Source organism: Eptesicus fuscus, chromosome 12, assembly GCF_027574615.1.
Source record: "Eptesicus fuscus isolate TK198812 chromosome 12, DD_ASM_mEF_20220401, whole genome shotgun sequence".
NCBI lineage: Eukaryota > Metazoa > Chordata > Mammalia > Chiroptera > Vespertilionidae > Eptesicus > Eptesicus fuscus.
In genome coordinates, this window is record NC_072484.1 from 63,343,680 (window position 1) to 63,361,419 (window position 17,740).

Below are 17,740 nucleotides of genomic sequence, written 5' to 3' on the forward strand. Positions count from 1 at the left end.
CAATTGGGATGTTATGCAGGCTTTCAGAGGAAGATGGCATGTGGCATGGAAACTGCAGAGGGGCTGAAGTCACCACTTTGTTTGCCAGAGCTAGGGAATAGGGTAATTGACACCTGCTGCCAGAGCTGCTGCCCTCAGGTGCTGTTGACTGCAGGCAGGATCCAACCCAGATGGGCCACGTGGACTATCAGCAACTCAGAGCCCTGAACTTCTCATGTGCCCAAGGTAATTGAGAGTCACCACAACCAGTGTGTAAGCACCACTGTTGTGACCCAATCTCTTGAGATTCTATGAGAGAAACACTGTACAAGTAAGGGCTTGTGATCTACTCCTGGCCCTCCTGGAACTGCCTTGGTCATGACACCCCGGAGCTATCCCATGGATAGAGAGTCCTCAATCTTACCCTCCTCCCTCCCTTCTACCCCGGGCTAGCTCGGCTAGATCGTGGGAAGGGGAATAGAATATCAGAGAGTGCCCGGAAGGAGAGAAATGGGTTCTGGGATTGTGAGGGACCTGGTTTGTGACTAGATGCCCACCTAGATGGCCCAGCCTTAGGGAGAGACAGAAAGTGTTGAGAAAGGACACAGTGGGCTTCTAGTCACAGATCCGGATGTAAAGGCAGAACTGAGACTACCAATCACAGTGATAACTGAATGATGTCATTTGCAGTATATTCACTGCCTGAGGATTATTTTTATTGCTACCATTGGTGGTGAGTCTAACATCAGTATTGAGCAAATGTGGGAAGTCTTATGCTCGGCAGCCAGGGGCACCCCAGTGCTCTGTTTAGCCAGGTTGTCGGCAAATGTAGAGGAATGGCTTAAAAATAAAGAAGGGGAAGTATGGGAACACAGTTCTCACCAACTAAAAATAACTTTTAATGCTTATTTTTTTTTTTTTTTTAGTGATACTCTTTCAGCTATAAATTTACTTCATAGGCTATTGGATCTTTTACTCTCCTTAGCTAAGCTTTGAGACTAACTTTTGTTAAAGTGGTATTGCAAAGAAAGCTATGCTTTCATAGAGCCTGCCAAAATAGATAGGAATGATTTAAAAAAAAAAGTTCCAGGAAATATGTAATGACTTTTTTAAAACCAAGAATTAAGAATCTGTATTTGTGAAAATGCTGTATTGATGCTCCCCAATAGTTTTGGATCTTTTAAAGCAAAAGTTTAATTAACAAAAATATGTGATTTAAAGGACTGTTTGTGGGGTTGTTAGAATTTTTAAAACTAGTTTTTTACCTTTTACAGGCTAGTAAGAACTTTTCCTTATTTTTGGAGAGCAAATAATAATAGTTTCTTCATTACACAGATTTTAAACTTGGTGAAAGTTTTAGTCTTTAACCTGTTCTTTTTTTATTTTAATTTTAAAAAATTTAATAGATTTTAGAGAGAAAGGAAGGGCGAGAGAGAAACATCGATAGGCTGCCTCCTGCATGCCCTCTACTGGGGATAGATTGAGCCCACAACCTGGACATGTGTCCCTCCCTACCAGGAATCAAACCAGCAACCCTTTAGTGCACAGGATGATGTCTAACCAACTGAACCGCACAGGCCAGGGCTAACCTGTGTTCTTTAGGATCTAGCCTCAGCTTTTATTTTTTTATTTTATCTTATTTTTTTTTTAGCCTCAGCTTTTAAATGAAGACTTTATGTAAGCAGTTCTGCCCTTCTGATTTTCTCCCATGCAAGAAACAAAAAAAAGAAAGGGAGGGAAGCAAGAAGGAAAGAAGCAAGGGAGAGAGAGAGAAAGGGAAGGAAGGAAGGGAAGAAGCGGGGAGGAAGGGAAGAAGGGTGAGAGGAAAAGAAGGGAGAGAGGAAGGAAGGGAGGGAGGGGGGAAAGGAAGGAGAATGGGAGGGAGAGAGGGGAAAATGAAAGAAAGAAAAGATCCAGAAGATCCAGGAACTTCTGGATTCATAGTTAATGAACCATAAATCTAAGGACATGCATTTTGTGTCTATTTGAAGGACATACCAGCAGATGATCCCTTCAACCTTAATTCTCAGCAGTGGCCAATTGCAAGACTACTTGTCTTTCTCATCTACACTAGGGTTTGGGGGGACAGAAGTTGATGAGAATTATTCTGGAATGCTGACTTGTCTCATTCAGACAATATTTCCGGAGCAAAGTATTTTGGTAACATTTACTGGCAGCATAACATAGATGATATCAGAGAAGTAATTCCCGCACTGCTGAGCTGCTTAATTCCCCAGTTAAACACCGATCTGACGTCAACAGCCTCATAGCCAGGAGGACTGCCAAAGTCAAGCTGCACTTAAAAAGACTTCCCACTACTCCAGGAATGCCACTTTTCACTAGTATTATTTTCTAATAATGTGGTTCTTTTTCCTAATCAACATTTGATTTGTTTTAGGTGTATAGACTTAAACATACTTTATTTCGTTGAAGAGATTTGAAAAAATTTAAAAATTTTCTATGATTGAGCCTTATCCTCTCACTATATCAATGCCAGGGAAAAGACCTGAGGTTGTGCTTTTTGCATGTTTGTTATACCTTTGTCCAAGGAATATGTTATGTAAAAATATGGAAGAATTGAGAATGTTGGCATTTTGTAGGAATGCATATTCCATGCCCACAGAAAGACATCTAAAAATAAGACAGCTAATCTTAAACATTTAAAAATTGATTTTAGATGGGGGGGGGGGAGATATCAATGTGAGAGAGAAACATTGATCAGTTGCCTCCTGCAGACACCCTGACAGTAGATCAAACCTGTAATCTAAGTATGTGCCCCCAATAAAACCCACCACCTTTTGGTGTATGGGATGATGCCCCAACCAACTAAGCCCCACTGGCCAGGATTAATCATATAATTCTGGTCCCAAGTTTTTTTATAAACTCTTTTTTTAAAATATATTTTATTTGATTTTTACAGAGAAGAAGGAAGAGGGATAGAGAGCTAGAAACATCGATGAGAGAGAAACATCGACTAGCTGCCTCCTGCACACTCCCTACTGGGGATGTGCCCGCAACCAATGTACATGCCCTTGACCGGAATCGAACCTGGGACCTTTCAGTCCGCAGACCGAAGCTCTATCCACTGAGCCAAACCGGTTTCGGCTGGTCCCAAGTTTTAACAATTGTAAGATATAAAATGGCATTTTTGTAAGTGACCCCTATAATCCCCTAAATTTCTATTATTCCAGGAACTCCTTGCTTCACCAAAGCAGAAAATTCATGTTTGAGCAAAGGAGAGAGTTTAGTGGCCAAGAAAGACGTTCATACTACATTGTAACATAATCCAGGCAGAGGTGAGTAACTGAACTTAAAAGGTATTTTGCTACTACAAGATTGAAGAGTACCAGTTCAATTTCAGTTAACCAACTTTCATAAAAAAGAAGGCACCCATGGCTGGAATTTTAGAGGGAGTTAATGTGGGGACTATTTTCAGAGGCACAGGCAGGGTTCAGGGCATGTTGAGGCACTGAAGACTGGTAACAGCAGAAAATGGTTACTACAACACAGTGAGGGTTAACCCCATCCTTGGCGACAGCCCACGAAGCCAGGACTGACACTTTTTACCGGTTTAACTAAGCCAGTCAGATCGTCTTCCTCAAGGCATATGATGAGAGGACCTATAATTATAAGATCCTGTGGAGAAGCAATCAGTCAGTAAGAGGCATATGAAAGCAGAAATTAAGATCATCATTAGGAACCTGGTCTCTAGAGAGAAGAAAATAGATACAGAGAACATCAAAATTAAAGAACAAGTGGCCCCAGAAAACACAGGCAGGGAGAGATGTTCTCTCTGATATCTTTGAATCCCCAATGTGACCAGCTAAGTTCTCTTCCGTCCTTAGTCATCAGGGACTTACAGCACTTACATCATTTGGTTACACTTGCTTAGAACAAACAAAAATTTCCTGAGAAACCATTAAATATTTAACGAGTAATAACTGCAACATAGTCCGTTTTATGAATTAAACAATCCATGCTTTATTGACAAATCCCCCAATTGTTTCCAATATTTTTCATTATAAACATCCTTGTAGTTAAATCTCTGAGTACATCCATGACTTTTTTTTTTTTTATTCTCACCTGAGGATATGTTTTTTTGTGTTTGTTTTTTTTTAATACGTTTTTATTTTTAAGAGCAAGGATGGGAGGGAGAGAGAGAGAGAGAAAGAGAAACATTGATTGGTTGCCTCCCTTATACACCCCAACTGGAGGTTGAACCCACCACCTGGGCATGTGTCCTGACTACGAATTAAACCCGAGACCCTGCCAAAACCAGTTTGGCTCAGTGGATAGAGCGTCGGTCTGCGGACTGAAAGGTCCCAGGTTCGATTCCAGTTAAGGGCATGTACCTTGGTTGCGGGCACATCCCTGGTGGGGAATGTGCAGGAGGCAGCTGGTCGATGTTTCTCTCTCTTCGATGTTTCTAGCTCTCTATCCCTCTCCCTTCCTCTCTGTAAAAAAATCAATAAAGCCCTAACTGGTTTGGCTCAGTGGATTGAGCTGCGGATTGAAGGGTCCCAGGTTCGATTCCGGTCAAGGGCATGTACATTGGTTGCGGGCACATCCCCAGTAGAGGGTGTGCAGGAGGCAGTTAATTGATGTTTCTCTCTCATCGATGTTTCTAACTCTCTGTCCCTCTCCCTTCCTCTCTGTAAAAAAAAAAATCAATAAAATATATTTTTTAGGGGGGGCTAGACATCAGCTAAAACACTGCGGCCGCCTGTCTGGCGTGGCTCGGTGGTTGAGTGTCATCCTATGAACCAGGAGGTCACGGTTCGATTCCCGGTCAGGGCCCATGCCCAGGTTGGGGGCCCAGTGTGGGGCGTGCAGGAGGCAGCTGGTCCATGATTCTCTCTCATCATGGATGTTTCCATCGCTCCCTCTCTGATATCAGTAAAAATATTTTTAAAAAAATTAAAAATATATATATATATTTTAAAAATCAATAAAATATATTAAAAACAAAACAAAACAGAGACTCTTTGGTGTACAGGACGACACTCCAACCAACTGAGCCACACTGGCCAAGTCAGCTCTCATTCTTGTCATAATTCTGGAGTAATCTGTCATTTTTCTCTGGCTACTCTTAAAATTATCTTTGGCTTCTAGCAATTGGACTGTGATGTGCCTTGGTGCTGGAACTTTATAACTTTTTGAATCTATGTTTCTCATCAAAATCCAGAGACTTAAGCCCAGCTGCAGTGGCTCAGGGACTTTTCATTGCTTCAGTCTGCAACACATGTGTCTTTTTTTAATGGTCCATTGGACAGAATTGGTTACTGGCTAACTGCAAGGTTGCCAAGAAGTATAGTCACTAGAAGAAGATTGAGCCCTAGCTGGTGTTGCTCAGTGGATAGAGCGTTGGCCTGCAGACTGAAGGGTCCTGGGTTTGATTCTGGTCAAGGGCACATGCCTGGGTCGTGGGCTCAGTGGGCTCAATCCCCAGTGGGGGACATGCAGGAGTCATCCTATCAATGATTCTCTCTCATCATTGATGTTTCTATTTATCTCTCTCTCTCCTTTCCTCTCAGAAATCAATACAAAAAAATATATATATATATACACATATATATATTTAAGTATATTATATTGATTTTTTACAGAGAGGAAGGGAGGGATAGAGAGTTAGAAACCTCGATGAGAGAGAATCATTGATCGGATGCCTCCTGCACACCTCCTACTGGGGATGTGCCCGAAACCAAGTTACATGCCCTTGACTGGAATCGAACCTGGGACCTTTCAGTCCGCAGGCTGACGCCCTATCCACTGAGCCAAACCGGTTAGGGCTCAATAAAAATATATTTTAAAAAAGATTGAGTAAGCAAGAAATATATATTCTTGTGTTAATTCACTGATGTTCAGAGTTAAATTGTGATTGCAGCATAACTTAGCCTAACCTGATTAATAGGCACATGATATCTTCCCAGGGTTTGACTTGTCACTGTATAATATACAACCAAAGAGGCTTTCTGTGGACCAGACCATTCCCATGGTGAAAACTTTGCTATAGTTTCTGTTGCCTCCAAAAGACTGTTGGTTCCTGCCTATTTTCCAAGTCAGATCCTCCAGCCTCCTGTTGATGCGGTAAGCCCCAATATCTCTCCACTAAATTTGGCCTATGTTTAAGATTGCAACCAAAAATCTGATGGGTATAATATATAGATTAAATGTGATTTAAAAAAAATTTTCGGTATTATATTTCAGTTCCAGTATAATTATAAATGTATAGCTTTTATTTTTTTAAATCCTCACTGGTGGATATTTTTCCATGGATTTTTAGAGAGTGGAAGACAGAAATATCAATGTGAGAGAAAAACATCAATCGGTTGCCTCCTGCATGATCCTTGACCAGGGCGCAGGCCCAGGATGAGCCTGCAACCAAGGTACACGCCCCTAACCAGAATCAAACCTGGACCCTTCGGTCTGCAGGCTGACCAGAATCAAACCCGGACCCTTAGATCTGCAGGCTGACACTCTATCCACTGAGTCAAACTGGCTAGGACTAAATGTATAGCTTTTTAATTTGTTTGGTCATTTTCTGATATACCAAATCACACATCAGCCAAAGTGACTTGGAAATAAAATAAGGACACATTATTTGACAAGGATATAAGAATGGAGCATGGTAATTAGGAAGTCTTCTCAGACATCATAGGCTTCAACTGAGGGAGCTGTCCCAAGTATTTCATGACCTGAATAAAGGCACATCAATGACAATGGATGCTCAGATTGGCGATAGGCATACTGATTTAGTTGCAGTGGATCAGCTAAGTAGAACAATGAAGAAAGAGAATTGCAGAAACACAGTTGGTCCAAGGAGAGTTCTTTCCGGTGGTGTCAGCACATCATAGGTGGTAGCAAAACCCAGCCAACTGTGCTATTCAAAACCAGGCCTGAAGGAGAGATTTAGTGGGGAGAACAGTTATATGCAGTAATATTACACTCCACAAAATTCTGTCACCTAAATAATCTGTATTTAATCTTCAAAGTGACATTATGAGGTAGGTGTTATTAGCCTGTGTGAAAATGGGGAAACCAAGTCTGAATCAAAGGAATGTATTTGTTTTCTCCTGGAAGACTCAAAAAGCAGAGCCTGGGGAAAAGGTGAAGGGCTCTATTTTATTAGGAAGTGCAGTTCCAGGACCCATGGAGAGCCACAAAGAGAAGAAAGAGCCCATTTGAGAAAATGGTTTTTGAGTCGGCATTGCTGTGTACAGATGATTGTGGGACAGTTCTTGGAGCTGCTGTACAACTGAATCTAGGAATAGCCAAGGGCAGCAAATATCTACCAGTTCCATCCTGCAGGACAGGGTTTGCCTCACAGGGAGTTATCACTCCCATACTTCTGGGTTGTGCATGCATGCCCTGAGGGGGTGAGTCACTCCTCCCTAACCTCATTACCAACTGAGAGCTCTGGGCAGGAGGCAAGAGGAGCAGACACAGGCCAAGTGCTGTCTGCTTGCACCTGAGTGAGGTGAGCTGGAACACACAGAGTTGATCCCTGAAGAGGTAGCTGGACATGTGAAGAAGAGCAGAGGTGTCTGTTAATCTAAATCTGTAATTTGCTCTGGGTCTTCTATGGTGTCTGGATAACGGGCAAGTACACAAAGGTAAAGAGGGTGGTAGTTAAGGTAAATCCCATCTGTAGATAGTCCAAGAGCCTGGGGGAGTTATTTAGTTAATGAGAATACCAGGAATATTTTTAGTAAAGAAAGACTTTCCATAAGTCTTCTTATTTATTTTTTTCAAGCCTTGCCGAAACAAGGCCACCAAAAATGTTGGTTGCTTCCCCCAAAAAAAAATTGGGAGAAAGAGAGATCATAAGTCTTATAAGTCTGTCTTATAGGTACAAACTGTATAAATTGTCCACATATATGAATACAATTTAAAATTTTAACATGAAAGAATGTATGAAACCCTAGCCGGTTTGGCTCAGTGGATAGAGCCTCGGCCTGGGGACGGAAGGGTCTCAGATTTGATTGTGGTCGTGGGCACATGCCCAAGTAGGGGGCGTGCAGGAGGCAGCCGATCAATGATTCTCTCTCATCATTGATGTTTCTATCTCTCTTTCCCTCTCCCTTCCTCTCTGAAATCAATAAAAATATAATTTTAAAAAGGAATGTATGAAGCTGACTTTCATTCATTTATGATTTGAAGAAATACATTTGCCAAAATGCATTAATCATGCATTCTAGTTAGACACAACAATGACCTAGGTACAGTGAGTAATGAAAAACATTGGCAGTGATTGTCTTCATGTTTCCCAGCGATGGGAAAATTGTTTCTAGATGGGAGTTCCTTATTATAAACCTCTGACTGGAAGTAAACTTTAGTGGATGCGAAATTTCCCTTCTCACCCATCTTCCACCCATACATAAATAAGCCTCCCACATTAAAAAAACACACACTCTTGATGCAGATGAAATGTGAGAAATGGAATCAATATGGTGATGGATGAATCACAAAAAATATATGCAGAAGTTTATTTTTGAATTTATTTGATTGTTATTGCAGATTACTCAATGAACATTGAGTTATTATTAGCAAGTTCTATCAGATGCCTGGAAAGCATCCATCACTGTGTGGTGCAGCCACTAACCGGCAGGAATAGATGCTGTGTGGAAGAACCCACTACAGCATCCTGAGCGTCACTGGAGAAAAATGACTAAATGGTAATTCATTGCAAAGGCCTGCACTCTACAAGGACTTTATAAATAACAATGTCAGCATAACCATTTATCACAGATAGTGTCTAATAGAGTATTTTTCATGAAACTTTCCAAGAATTAGAATTTATTCAGATAGAAATAAAATATCTAGCATTTTTAAAAATATATTTTTATTGATTTCAAAGAGGAAGGGAGAGGGACAAAGAGATAGAAACATCAAAGAGGCGAGAGAGGTTCATTGATCAGCTGCTTCCTGAACGCCTTACACTGGGGATCAAGCCCACAACCCAGGCATGTGCCCTGACTGGGAATCGAACCATGACCTCCTAGTTCATAGGTTCATAGGTTGATGCTCAACGACTGAGCCACACTGGCCGGACAAAAATATCTATCATTTATTCTTGTTGGAGTTCTAACTTATAATCTTGAAAATCAATAATTTAATTTAAATGTACTTGCTCTTATTACCATAATCTGAATCATTATTAAATGAAACCAAATGCTATGCTTTTCTTTATCTCTAAGTGGAAGTGCACATTCAATCTATTTTAAAACATTTTGCAAAGCAACATCACTTTCGGAAAACACTTGATAATTGCCTGGCAAGTTATTCTCTGATGGCCCAGTGCTATTCTTGTCATATTAGGAGCATCTTGACGGAGGAAAACCTCAGGGGATTGAATAAGCAACTGCCTCTGTGCTCTAAAGATGGGCCATAAGGAAAGATGCCCAGACTCCTTACTCTTGGCAAATTTAGACGCTAAATTAGCTCAGTTTAGCCATCCTGGCTCTCCATCTGCTCCCACCTCTCTGCTGCACTTGGAGCCTGTGCCCTCACGTGCAGCCTAGGTACAGACAACGAGAAGCAGGTGGGGAGCGGAGCACCCAGCTGCAGGAGCAGGGCACCCAGCTGCAGGAGCATCTTAAGTTTTAGTACTATCTGTAAAGCCAGTGTTCAGCACTATCTCCCTAATTCCACACAGGAGCTGTTTGCACTTCTTCTGCACTCCCAAGCCTAGGGGAGATATTACAAATATGGAAGGGCCAGGATAGCAAGTGAGAACAGATCGATTCCTGTCAACAGACTGAACTGGAGCTTCCCAGCTAATGATCAGTTCTGATGAAACCCTGATTCGCCTCCCTAAGCCTCCATTCATTCAGTTCCTTGATTGCATTTCCATGTACAAAAGAGTAGCTAGAACACTTCAGAGGACACGGCCTAGGAAATGTGGAAGCAGTGTGCTGATCTGGACAAATAACAGAGCAGGAGGAGCCTCAAGCAAGATGGCAGGAGAAATGAAAAGTGCCAGATAGGAGTGTGAAAAAGAGAGACAGGAACACACACACCTCTGACACACTGGCACACACTGGTGGGATGGGCCCTCGGGATTCCTAGGATCTGGACTCCCTGGCCGGTGGCGAACAGGCAGGAAGGGTGCATTGTTCTGCACATGTGTACCTGGCAGGTGCAGTTTCTAGGCACAGCCAGGAGGGGTGAAGAGGGTGTAAAACCCCCTCATAATGTCCAGGTGGTGATTCCCAGGCCTGGCCATACCCATTCAAAGTACAGTAAGTCTGCCTGGCTGGCATGGCTCAGTGGTTGAACGTCGACCTATGAACCAGGGGGGTCACAGTTTGATTCCCGGTCAGGGCATATGCCCAGGTTGTGGGCTCAATACCCAGTGTGGGGCATTCAGGAGGCAGCCGATCTGTGATTCTCTCTCATCACTGATATTTCTATCTCTCTCTCCCTCTTCCTTCCTCTCTGAAATCAATAATGATAAATATACTTAAAAAAAAAACAAATTAAAAAAACACACACAAAGTACAGTAAGTCATCACTCAATATCACTGATAGGTTTTGCAACTATAAGTGAAAAAATGTATAACATAACCAATTTTACCATAGGCTAGTTGATATAAACAAGAGTTAAGTTTCTACAGCATGTGATCAACATTATAAGGAAAGGACATTGAATGAAATGATGTTATTTAAGGACATGCTCTATGGTCCATGGGTCAGTATCAGCATTACCTGCAAGCTTACCAGAAATACAAGGACTTAGCCCCAATCTAGACCCACTGAGTCAGAATCTCCACTTTTACAGATCTCCCAGGTGATGTACATTATAGTTTGAGAAGGCCTGGTATATTGGGCAAGGCCCTGGGCTTGGAGCTGGAAAATGCGACATCTTGGGTCAGTTCTGAGCTTTACCAGCTGTGTAAGCTCTGGCCTCTGGATTGAGAGGTTGAAGTCCGGACTTGGTGGGTACTTTTTTTTTTTTCTTCTTCTTTCTTTTCTTTCTTTCTTTCTTTCTTTCTTTCTTTCTTTCTTTCTTTCTTTCTTTTCTTTTTCTCCCCCCCCCCACCCCTTTTGGTAGGTACTTTCAACCAGAATGTCTACAGTACCATTCTCATTCTGGCCTGGTCGTTTTCAGGTGGCCAGATTTCTTCCAGGGAGCTCAGGGTTATAAGGCAAGTGTTCCCAAGAACTTCCCAGCTTTGGGAAGCTGCATGGCCTTCTATATTATAGCCTCACAAGCATCATACTGTCTGTATTAGTCTGCTACAGTTGCCATAACTGAGCCCCACAGACTGGGGGGTTAAACAGACAATTATTTTCTCACAGTTCTGGAGGTTGGGAAGTCCAAGATCTTGGTGAGGACACTCCTCCTGGCTTGCAGATGGTTACCTTCTCACTGTGTTCTCTCACATGGCCTTTCTTCTGTATGTGTGTGCAGAGAGAGAACTCTGGTCTCTCTCTTTTTTAAACTTAAAAAAAAAACAACCACCACCATATACCAGTATATGTGTGTGTGTGTGTGTGTGTGTGTGTGTGTGTGTGTGTGTGTATGACTTCAGAGAGGAAAGGAGAGGGAAAGAGAGACAGAAACATCAATGCTATCTATAGAGAACCATTGATTGGCTGCCTCCTGCATGAACCCCATTGGGGATGAAGCCCAAAACTCAGGCATGTACCCTGACCAGGAATTGAACCGGGACCTCCTGGTTCATAGGTCAAAGTTCAACCACTGAGCCATGCCTACCGGCTCTATCTCTCTTCTTATAAGGACACCAGCTTTATTTAGATTAGGGCCCCTCCCTAGTGACCTCACTTAACTGTTAATTACCTCCCTAAGGACCAGTCTCCAAATACAGTCACATAGGGGTTAGGGCTTCAACATATGAATTTTGGGGACACAATTTGGTCTAAACAGTATCACTTCCACAATGTGAAGCTGTCACAAGCCTGCCCAGCTCCAGCAGGAGGGAAGGTGGAGGGAGGTATGGAGGGATAAGTGGTGTTAGATGGAGACTTGACCTGGGGTGCTGAACACACAATACAGTGTACAGATGATGTGTTGTAGAATTGTGCACCTGAAACCTGTATAATTTTGTTAACCAGTGTCATCCCAATAAATTCAATAAAAATATCACTTCATAGCTTTATTTATAACTGCCCCCAAATGTAAACAATCCAAAATTCCATCAACATCAAAATGAACAAATAAATTGTGATATATTCATATAATCAAATACTACTCAGCAATAAAAAGGAACTCTATGGGTGAATCTCAAAAATTTTCTGTTGTGATGGAAATGTTATGTATCTTGTTTTGGATGGTGGTCACACAGGTGTATATAACTGTGAAAAACCTTTGAACTAAACACCTAAGATATGGACATTTTATTTTCACATGGATGATTTCTCTATTTGCACAAGCACACGCACACACACCCACACCCCCCTACACCCACATGCACACGCGTGCGTGAGCACACACACACACACACACACACACACACACACACACACAATAAAGATGCCTGGATGCTGCTCCCAGAGATTCTGGTTCAGATAATTTGGGGTATATCCTGGGAAAAAGGATGTTCAAAAGTTCTCCTCATGACTCCAAAGTAAAGCAAAGGTCGAGGCCCTCTGCACCAGACTGGTATAAGATGTTTGCGTGGCAGGAGAGGCCTATGTAACATCCTTCCATAGAACACAGTGCCTGTTGTATGTATCAGTTTCCTATTGCTGCTGTAACAAATTATCATAAATTTAGTAGATTAAAACAACCCAAGTTTATTCTCTTATAGTTCTAGAGGTCAGAAGTTCAAAACGAGTCTTAAGGGGCTAAAATCAAGGTGTCATAAGAGCCATATTTCTACTGGAGGCTCCAGGAGCCTGTTACCTGTCTCTTCCAGTTCTAGAGGCCATCCACATTCCTTGTCTTGTGTCCAATTCACTCTGATCTCTGCTTCTCATTACATCACATTTTCCTCTGACCTTTACCCTCTTGCATCCCCCTTATAGGGACTGTTGTGATGACATTGGGCTCACCTGGATAATCCAAGATAATCTCCCCATCTCAAGACCTTAAACTTAATCACAGCTACCCCGTTCCTTTACCATGAACAGAAATTTATTCACAGGTTCTAGGGATTAGGTTGTGGACATATTTGAAGGGCCTGCCACACTATGCTGTTTAAAATGCAGTTTTTGGAAGTCAGAGAGAAGACTGACTCCTCACCTAGAATACTGAAACCCAGAAGGCTTAGCAGGTTTCCACAGCTATCTCAAGCTATTTCTTAAAAGTGACCTGCAAAAAATATTTTGTATCTCTCTAGACTATAGCATTACACCAGCTGTCCCAAATAACCAGGCCCTAGGGTAGTGATCGAATTAACAGAAAACTCAATTTCCTTTCTCAGGTCCCAGTACAACAAGCCCCATTACAATGTGAGAACTTAAGAACAGTAACTGCCCTCTGTTATAAGGAGAAGAGGAAGTGCAAACATTACTCAAAGAGGCAGAGCAGAATCTTTGTAGAGGCATGCATTCTCGGCTCTCCCTTTACATAAGGATTGGAAGTGATCACCACTCATTCTTAGAACAACGTGTGTTGACAGGGCCCATTGTAATGCTTTTATGGTGGCATTCTCTCTCTTTTTCTCTCTCTTCCTCCCCGCCCCCTACCCTGCCTCCTTAAATGTTTTTTTGAGGATTTACTTTGTGTCAGGTAAAATATGCTCTGAAATAAAGTGTTCTTCCTTTCCTACTCTCTCCCATTCTTCCAATTTCCTCCAGATGAATATTCCTAAAATACCCCTTTTCTATGATGTTTCCCTCTGTCACCTGGGGTCCTGTCTTGTCTATGCAGATTCCCCCCCGCCCTATGACTCACAACATAAACCTCAAATTCTAGCCAAACTAATCTAAATAGAGATATTTAACTGTTTTCTACTTTGTTGCTTAAATTCTTAGCATAAAATATTGTAGTGTCACAACTGAGGACACCGAGGCTGCCAGTCACTCCTGGATACCCACATTGCACAGAGCCTCATCCCTCATCCTGCTCAAGGCCACTACCTCCCACTCAGTCCGGCTATACCAAGCCACATCTTTTTTTTTAAAAAATATATTTTATTGATTTTTTACAGAGAGGAAGAGAGGGATAGAGTTAGAAACGTCGATGAGAGAGAAACATTGATCAGCTGCCTCTTGCACACCCCTACTGGGGATGTGCCCGCAACCAAGGTACATGCCCTTAGACTGGAATTGAACCTGGGACCCTTGAGTCCGCAGGCCGACACTCTATCCACTGAGCCAAACCGGTTTCGGCACAGCTACCTCTTCTTATCCAAACTCCAAGACTGGTTTGTTCTGTTAGATCCCTGGTCAAATGACCATCACCCAGAGGGTCAAATGTGTCATTCTAGGACAGTGGTCGGCAAACTCATTAGTCAACAGAGCCAAATATCAACAGTACAACGATTGAAATTCCTTTTGAGAGCCAAATTTTTTAAACTTAAACTTCTTCTAATGCCACTTCTTCAAAATAGACTCGCCCAGGCCGTGGTATTTTGTGGAAGAGCTACACTCAAGGGGCCAAAGAGCCGCATGTGGCTCGCGAGCCACAGTTTGCCGACCACGGTTCTAGGAGAAGGTTGGGCCCTTGAAGCTTATTCATGGAAGTCTGAGCAGTCCCAGAATTTCAGTTAATAAACTATTGGACTAGGTCATCTGGCTGCAGAATCTCATTTCTGTCAGAGGTCCTTTTAACAAATAAAAGTCCACTATCCTATCATTTTGCCCCTGTTGTGTCTTTTTAATATATGATACAAATTATAGCAGGAAGTAAAGATCCCAGGAAAGTAACCATGGATGACCTATCCTTCCCTTATACTCAAAAACTATAGGCATGCTGGTACTGGAACCCAGACAGTCTTGGCATTGCAATCCAAAACTGCACTCTAAACCTTTGCAGAAAAGAGATTAGGTTCTCCATTCCAGCCCTGAATGCTGTTGCTTATACACTAAGAGAGAGGCTGGAATAGCAAGGATTTCTCTCTAAAACAGGCGTCCTCAAACTACGGCCCGCGGGCCACATGCAGGTGTTTTTGCCGTTTTGTTTTTTTACTTCAAAATAAGATATGTGCAGTGTGCATAGGAATTTGTCCATAGTTTTTTTTTAAACTATAGTCCGGCCCTCCAACGGTCTGAGGGACAGTGAACTGGGCCCCTGTTTAAAAAGTTTGAGGACCCCTGCTCTAAAACATAGTCCGTGTTCTAAAAACAATCTCTATTTTCATCAAACCTTATTTGGACCTGCATAGGAAGGTGGCCCTCTTGGGTTTCTGCCATACCTCTGCCCTTCCCAGCACGAAAGCTGCCTCCTCTGAAGTCACAATTCACAATGCACCATCTCCTTTCCCTTCTGCCCAGACCAGAAAGGAAACTTGCTATGGGCTCTTAGATAGGCTGCCTCTTTCAAAGCTCAGGAGCAGAGAAGCAAAGGAAGTCTGCATGATCATCTTCTCCATAACCTGCTGCAGGGAGATAAGAGGGAGAATACCACCTTCTCAAATGTGCAGGAATTGGTGCCACAGAGGGCTACAGACCACAGGATCATCCCTCACTTCCAAGATTGCAGCCTTTTGGCCCCAAGGACTGATGTCAATGCTTAGAAGACAAAGATGCAACTCTGCAACCATCTTTCCAATTTTAGCGGTGCACCTCTTTCCCCTTTACCAAACCTTGAGATGGGAGAGAACCTCCCACACTCCTCTTGTTGCAAGATGATTCTCCATGGATCTCTCACTTTTCTGCATGTCTTGTAAGTAAGGCAGTGGCTTTAGTGTGTCCTGGATTATCTTTTCAAGAATATTTGTATAGTGAACAGCCATAGAAGACGGATTAAGTGTTTTTCTCCAGACCAAAGGACAGTTTGTTTACACCCTTGGAAGATAGAATGTCTCCTACCAGAAGAAACAGGAAGGTTTACAGCCGATTATCAAATGTTCAGGGTCTCTATGCTCTGCTCTGACATCCTTCTGAAGTACAGTCCCCTGCATGCTGGTGTTACCTGGCCTGGTTATATTTGGGGGCTGGGGGGGCCGGTTCAAGGAAATGGCTCAAGAAAATGTGGGTGTTCTTGCTACTGCTATGGTTGTAAGTAATAACCATGTGTCCATGATAGACCATGTCATCCTAACTTGTTAGCTTGCAAGTAGGGTGAATTCTCTGTCACAGACACTCTCTAGTGCTGGACTCAGAGCAAACCACTCCACAGTTTACTCTGTCAAGGCCTCTGAGTCCTGAGCACTTCAAGTTTACTGAACCAATTAGCACCGAATTTGGAAGCATAAAGATTTCATTTCCTTGCTCTAGCTGGTTTGGCTCAGTGGATAGAGCGTTGGCCTTCGGACTGGAGGGTCCCAGGTTTGATTGTGGTTAAGGGCACATGCCCTGCTGGCAGACTCGATCCCCAGTAGGGGGTGAGCAGGAGGCAGCCGATCAATGATTCTCTCTCATTATTGATGTTTCTATTTCTATCTCCCTCTCCCTTCCTCTCTGAAATCAATTAAAAAATATATAAAAAAAGATTTCATTTCCAATTTGATTATATGTTTTCTGCTCTATTATAGACCATGGAAAATTTCAGATGTTGATACTTGGAATCTGCAGTTACACGACATTTCCAAGTTCCATATGAGATGTTTTAGTGCCACCTACAGGCTACTGTCTAACGAGGAGCTCTAGACAGCACAGACAGGGAGTGATCCATGCAAAGTAGGGGTGAATCTCACAAATACAATGAGGAACAAAAGAAGCTAGATGGAGAAAGTATATATTGTATCATTTACAGAAAGTGCAAAACCAGGTGAAATTAATTGTATCAGACTTTTGCAGAGAAACAGAACCAATAGAACATGTATTTAAATTCCTTAAAATAAATTTCTTTATATAAATATCTTTATATACAGATAATTTTGTAAATGTGTATTCATAGATATAAATACATATACTTAAAATACATAATTTAAGTATCTATTTAAAGGGATTAATTTTAAGGAATCGGTTCATGTGATTGCTAGGACTGGCAAGTCTGAAATATGTAGGTAGGTAAGGCAGGTAGGCTAGAATCTCAGGCAGGACTTTATTATGTTACAGTCTTGAGGCAGATTTTCTATTCTACCTTTGGAAAATTTTAGCCTTTGCTCTTTATGCTTTTAAATGAATAGATGAGGTTTAGCCACTCTATTGAAGGTAATCCCCTTTACTTAAAGTCAACTGATTATAGACATTAATCACATCTATAGCCCGGCTGGTGTGGCTCTGGTTGAGTATCAACCTATGAAGCAGGAGGTCACAGTTTGATTCCAGGTCAGGACACATGCCTGGGTTGCAGGCTTGGTCCCCAGTCAGGGGCATGTAGGAGGCAGCTGATCAATAATTCTCTCATCATTGGTATTTCTATCTCTACTCCTCCCTTCCTCTCTGAAATCAATAAAAAATATTTTTAAAAATCACATCTACAAAATATTTTCACAGCAACATCTAGATGGGGCACTATAACCTAGACAAGTTGACACACAACTTGGCACTTCTACATACTTCCTTAACCCTTTCCCCAGGAGAGGTGCAAAGCCCTTGAGTGATGTTTACTCTTCGCCTTGATGTTCCATGACTTAAGTATTACAATGCAAAATTAACAATACTTAAATACCAGCATGTAAAGTTAATAGATCTTATGTCATATAATAAGGGAATGAGGGGAAGACAAAGATATTTACTATACACA

At 42.1% G+C, this 17,740-nt stretch overlaps 1 long non-coding RNA gene across 1 annotated transcript; it reads left to right on the forward strand.

Annotated features, from left to right (window-relative positions):
* Positions 1–205: 205 nt before the first annotated feature.
* On the forward strand, positions 206–13,492 carry LOC129150895 (uncharacterized). The gene is made up of 3 exons (XR_008557693.1): positions 206–225; positions 3,171–3,275; positions 13,368–13,492. It is a non-coding gene; the product is annotated as an uncharacterized LOC129150895 (long non-coding RNA).
* The last annotated feature ends 4,248 nt before the right edge of the window (positions 13,493–17,740 follow it).